Below are 6,378 nucleotides of genomic sequence, written 5' to 3' on the forward strand. Positions count from 1 at the left end.
AAGAATTGTTTACTGAAGTGACGACCTTGTATAAAAAATTTACAGGACCTCATAGTAGGAGACAGTTCAATTTCACAGCCTCAGTCCTCTTCCATCACCAAGAATCTGGCGTCTCTTGGTAATGTAATCTTCCTTCGCGTAATTGTCGTATACCTCGGTATCACTAATACTGCTTTCTTCGAAGAAACTGCAGCCTCTGTCTTTTTATCTGTTTATTTTTGTGTGAGTCTAAGTAAAAGCGCTCCTGCACATGACTGCTGTTGATTCTGACTTCGAGTGAATCTGGCTTCGCCTCATTCAGTTACTGAGTGAATTATATAGGCTGCCCCAACTATTAAGCACCGAGACTTATAGAAAAAGCAGTTCCATTACTCGAAGAAAATCTATTGCATACTGTTTCTAGTACAGTGGAGTAGCCGCCATTAATTCTTTCGTTCCTGAAATTTCATTCTGTAAGTATGCGCACTGTCATGTTAACACGTGCCCTTACGGTACGAAGTGCGCATGCTCATATTTGTATCTGCCCCTATATATGCAGCCCCTTGTGAGATAATAAAAACACTTTGTTCCCTACCTCCCGACCGTTCACATGGTGTCAGAAGTGGGGCGGCGACGCATTTCGCAAGCCGCGTTCACCGCTGTTTTTCCCCGCCCTCTCGTCCAGCTGCACCCCTAGTACACTCCAGAGAAAGAAGTATGGCGTCAACGGTTCTACCACCGCCAAAGCCACTGGAAAGTACGGGTGACGCTTACCAGAACTGGATCATCTGGAAAAGTGAGTTTACTCTATTTTCTACGGCGACCGGACTAAGGAAGCAGCCTAAAGAAGTTCAGGCAGCAACACTTCTTGTAACAGTTGGTGACGAAGCAAGCCGGGTGTTCTATACCTTAAAATTCGCAAATGAAGACGAAAAGCAAGCTCTCGAAAAGTGAATTGAAAAATTCGAGGCCCACTACAAACCAGCGAAGAATTTAACGTTCAACGAGTTTCGTTTCGGCTCCCGAGATCAACGTGAGGGCGAATCTTTTAACGAGTAGCTGATCGATATCCGAACTCTTGCTCGCTTGTTTGAATTCGGAGAATTATAGAGGACAGATTACTGCGCAGTCGAATAATTCTAGGAGTTAGAGACAAGGAACTGCAGCAGAAACTTCTGTCTGAAAATCCGTCGTATGCCAAAACAGTGTAAATATGCCGAGCAAGGGAACAAGCGAAGGAGCACTTTAACGAGATCAGGGAGGCAAAAGTAAGCGCAACCAATGAGGCCACCGTACATGCTGTGAAATCAAAAGCAAGCCTCGGAATTTGCTCAAACTGCTCTTACACACACGGAAAAGCAAAGTGCCCTGCGCAAGGCAAGCACTGTAACAAGTGTGGCGGCCGAAGCCACTTCGCGCGGGCGTGTCGTCAACCAGAAGCGAGACCGAGGGGCCAAGCATGTAAGATAAAACAGGTCGAAATGGCAGAGGACGAGGGCTATTTTCTTCAAACCCTCGGAGTCAACGCAATTGATGGCCACGACCGCTGGTCAGCGACTGTCGACATCGCTGGTTCCGCCATACGCTGCAAAATTGATACCGGAGCCAACTGTTGCGTCATGTCCGAAGTGACACTCAGAAACATATATCTACAAAACCAGCACAAGACTGCTGCTCTACGCTACGGTCATTTTTAGGGCACATAGAAAAGGAGACGAAGAAGATCGAGCTTCAGGTCACCAGTACAACGCAATATACGCAGTCTACCACGGCGCTATTCTTTATCGTGAAAAAAGCGGTTCCCGTTACATTGAATGGCAAGGTGGCTGAAAGCTTAGGGCTGATTGGCCGCATAAACACCATAGATGCCTTTGAAACTAACGAAATAGTGGAAATATTTCGAGATGTTTTCCAGGGGCTGGGAGAAATCGGACGTAGCCTACCACATGGAGCTGAAACCTGAAGCTCGAGGCGTCGTCAAGCCAGCGCGACGAATCGCCATCACTCTTCAGGAGTGCGTCCGAACTGAGCTGGACCGGATGGAGCGCGACGGCGTCGTTGCTAAGGTAACAGAACCGACTTCCTGGTCTAGTCGCATGGTTGTGGTAGTAAAGAAAGAAAAAGTACGCATATGCTTGGACCCATCAGACTTGAATAAGGCACTTCTAAGAGAGCACTACCACATGCCGACGTTAGAAGATATCCTGCCATGGCTGCATGGAGCGAAATTCTTTGTTACTCTGGATGCATCGTCAGGATTCTGGCAGATTAGGTAGGACGAGCCGAGCTCCTGCTTATGCACTATGAGCACGCCCTACGGGCGATACAGATTCCTGCGCATGCCGTTCGGCATCGCTTGCGCACCGGAAATTTTTCAGCGGGGTTTGCACCAGGTACTAGAGGGCTTGAGGGGCGTTGACGTCGTTATGGACGACATATTGGTTTGGGGACAGTCACCAGAGCAACACGAGAGACAACGCAACCTGAAGCTCAATAAGAACAAGTGCAATTTCCTTCAGCCAGGGTCCGCTACATAGGCCACATTCTGACTCCAGAGGGGCTGTGCCTAGACCCGAGCAGAGTCGAAGACATCGTGCAAGTCCCACCACCACAAAACCGTAAGCAACTGCAAGTTTTCCTCGCCATGATCAACTTCGTGGCTCGGTTTGTCCCATATCCACGTTGTCAGCGCCGCTGCGCGAGTTGTTAAAAAAGGACGTCCCGTGGGTCTGGAAAGACCAGCAAGAAAACAGCTTTCGTCAGCTTCGAGCGACCCTCACAAAGGCGCACAGTCCTTGCCTATTTTAACCAAGAAAAACTATTGACCTTGTCAGTAGACGCCAGTCAGCATGGCGTAGGAGCCGTTCTTCTACAGGATGGGCAGCCAGTTGCCTACTCATCCCGTTCGCTAACGGAAGCACAGCAGCGCTACGCGCAGATCGAGAAGGAAAGATTAGCAATTGTTCATGGTTGCACAAAATTTCAAGATTATATCTTCGGGCAGTCAGAGGTTACCGTCGAGTCGGATCACAGGCCTCAGGAATCTATATTCAAAAAGCCACTTTGCGTATGCCCGCTACGATTGCAGCGCATGAGGCTTGTTTTGCAAAGATTTCCAATCAAGGTCACGTTCAAACCAGGCAAGGAGTTATTTCTAGCTGATGCGCTTTCTCGCTTCCCGAGTTCTACGGAACTAACCGACAAGACGGAACAATTTCAAGTCAGCGTTATTTCTTCTCTTTCTGTGTCAGACCAGCAGCTCGAGAGTGTTCGGCCCGAAACTAACAAAGACGCCAGTATGGCTGAACTGCGCCGTTGCTCGAGCACAGAATGGCCGGAAACGAAGAACCATGTGCCGCGTGCCCTGCGTCCATACTGGTTTTACCGCAACGTACTGCATGTTAAGGAAGGCCTGCTCCTCAGAACCAACAAAATAGTCATTCCTCTGGCCAAGCGACCGGAAATTCTGCGCTTGCTACACACCGCACATGGAGGTGAAGAAAAATTGAAGATGAGAGCCAGAAAAGTAATGTTCTGGCCCGGCATGAACGCGGACATCTCGGCTCTAGCTAAGTCATGCGCAGCGTGCGAAAAGTACAAGCGCAGGAACACTAGACCAACTAGACTGTCTATGCTGAGCCACGACATACCAGGACTGCCATGGCAAGTAGTAGGGCTTGATATTTTCCACCACGATGACCAGTCCTACCTAATCGTCGTGGATTTCTACTCGTTCTTTTTTCAGATTCAAAAGCTACGTCATACAGCAGCGACAGCGGTAACCATAGCGTGCAAGCTCGTCTTCGCGACTCATGGAATCCCGGCAAAGCTGTGCAGTGACAGTGGCCCACCTTTCAACAGCGCGTGCTTCCACTCTTTTGCTGCGCAGCTCGGAATTGCCCACGTAACTTCAAGCCCATACTATCCTCGTGGTAACCCGCCGTGGTTGCTCAGTGGCTATGGTGTTGGGCTGCTGAGCACGAGGTCGCGGGATCGAATCCCGGCCATGGCGGCCGCATTTCGATGGGGGCGAAATGCGAAAACACCCATGTGCTTAGATTTAGGTGCACGTTAAAGAACCCCAGGTGGCCAAAATTTCCGGAGTCCTCCACTACGGCGTGCCTCGTAATCAGAAAATGGTTTTGGCACGTAAAACCCCAAATATTATTATTATTATCCTCGTGGTAACGGCATGGCGGAGCGTGTAGTGCAGGAGGCGAAAAAACTGCTAACGAAGTGTCCTTTCGCAACTATGGAATTTTACAGCGCCCTGCTGGAGTGGCGAAACATGCCAAGGGACAAGCAACTCAAGTCGCCCGCTCAAAGGTTGATGGGTCGCCAAACAAGGACGCAGTTGCCGGTTCTTCCCCAGCACCTCGAACCGTAGACTGTGCCACCAGAAGCCGTTCGCAATCGCCTCCAGGAAATAAGAGAAATGCAGTGGATCTTCTACAACCGGACGGCCAAGCGTCTACCCCATCTTCGCAGTGGGTCTCCAGTATCAGTGTACGACACCATACGCAGAACCTGGTCGCCAGCTGGGGTTGTAGGCCCTGCAGGCACACCTCGGTCGTACTAACCTACTTACAGACAGCGGACAAGTGCTGCGGCGCACCAGGGAGCATCTCAGTTCCAAAGAAATGCAACCTACGTCGAACCCTGAAGCTACAGTTTCTGCGGAGTCAGTATCCCAGCCTGACCAGATGGCGGAGCTACAACCTGAAGACACCCTTCGTAGAAGTAACCATCTGCGTAGACCGCCACAACGTTTCCCCCTGCCAGAGAGACCGCAGCATTAGGTCCCTGACATGCGAATTTGTAAATTTTTTGTTCTTATTTTTGTTTATTTCGTACCCTTACGGTACGAAGTGCGCATGCTCATATCTGTATCTGTCCCTATATATGCAGCCCCTAGTCAGATAATAAAAACACTTTGTTCCCTGCCTCCTGACCGTTCACACATTCGGCAATTGCAATGAATTATATAATTCGCGGAGTAATGTCCGAAGTATCAAAGTGTCAATGAGGCATTTCTAGGCCCCCAGGCACCCCCAAATGACATCTAACTGCTGTACTTTCAGCGACGTACTAATTGCGTGCAATTTTTTTCCAACTGTCAAACAAACCTCACGAAATATGAAAAAATACCACGTGAGTGCTCTCGCACCCGCCCTCAAATGAGCTGATTGAAAGCAGCTTGCTCATAGCGCCGTAAGCAAGCTTGCTTACGGGGCTATGAGACATTGCTTACGGAGGTATGAGCGATCGATTTGTTTTCGACATCCTCTTCTGTATGTTGTATGCGTGATTAGAAATAATGTACACAGTGTTCACTGCCCTTAGCTGATTACTTGTGCACTCTCCCTTACGGGGCTATGTGCCATTGCATTTTTTGCTTCCTTACGGGGGTATGAGCCATCGATGATAGTTTTTGCGAGCGGACACGAACATTCTATGGCACACTAGTCATATACAGCTCCTCTGTAAAAGTAGAGTAGAATGCGCTATTCTGCCAAAATGTCCGTCTACAGAACGTGCAGAAAGTGGTCGCTTGCACAAATGCGTACACCCTGAACGATGGTGATACTTCACCTGCAAGGAACGAATAGCAGCAGTTGGACACCTGGTTGAAGTTTCCACACAAGACAAGTCCGGCTGACTATGATATCTCAATAAGAGCTTCATTTAGAGCACAGCTGTTAGGCGCGCGTTCCTGCGGCTAGCGTCGGTGTTTTCCGCCGTAACCGAACGACGGGGCACAGCGAAGGATGAAAGCGAACCCGGAGCTCAGCGGGAGATGAAAGACGGCGATAGCTAAGAGAGTGCGAGGAGGAAAGCGGTGGAGGAGGGTGCAGCGAAACCATGAGACGGAAAGCGGACGAGGAGCTTGTGAAGGAAAGCGTAGTGCGATGGAAGGCAGGCTTGGCGGCGACCGCGACTACAAGATGACACCAGAGAAGCGCGCGTCGTCTGTGTGGAAACAAAGTGCTGCATAAGCGGAGGTATGTCTGCGGCGGTTGCTGTGAATTGCGCCCACGTGTCTCCCACGCACTGCCTCTCGCGACCTTTCGATTAGCGAGGCAGTCGCGGCACACTTCGCTCCATTGGCAACATGCCGCACGAGACGGATTGTCCGCGCCAGCCAAAATATGGCGAAATAAAAATGCGTATAGAGTTGCGCTCAAATTTCACATTAAGGATTATCGTAATTGTCGGTGAATTTCTTGAAGGGCGTCTAATCAATTCGACCTCACTTGTATAATTGCAGAATTATCGCATACCGTAATAATAAATGCTTGGGATGTGCGATGTTTCACTGACATGTAGAAATACTTATGTGGGTGAGACAATGCACCTTGTGAACTCGTAAAACTGCGACGCCAGACCTTTTTATTGATG

The 6,378-nt window shown here is 49.5% G+C and overlaps 1 long non-coding RNA gene across 1 annotated transcript; it reads left to right on the top strand.

The window, feature by feature from the left end:
• The first annotated feature begins 575 nt into the window (after positions 1 to 575).
• On the top strand, positions 576 to 4,923 carry LOC135909512 (uncharacterized). The gene is made up of 2 exons (XR_010566723.2): positions 576 to 775; positions 4,246 to 4,923. It is a non-coding gene; the product is annotated as an uncharacterized lncRNA (long non-coding RNA).
• The last annotated feature ends 1,455 nt before the right edge of the window (positions 4,924 to 6,378 follow it).

This window comes from Dermacentor albipictus, chromosome 5 (assembly GCF_038994185.2).
Source record: "Dermacentor albipictus isolate Rhodes 1998 colony chromosome 5, USDA_Dalb.pri_finalv2, whole genome shotgun sequence".
Classification (NCBI taxonomy): Eukaryota; Metazoa; Arthropoda; class Arachnida; order Ixodida; family Ixodidae; genus Dermacentor; species Dermacentor albipictus.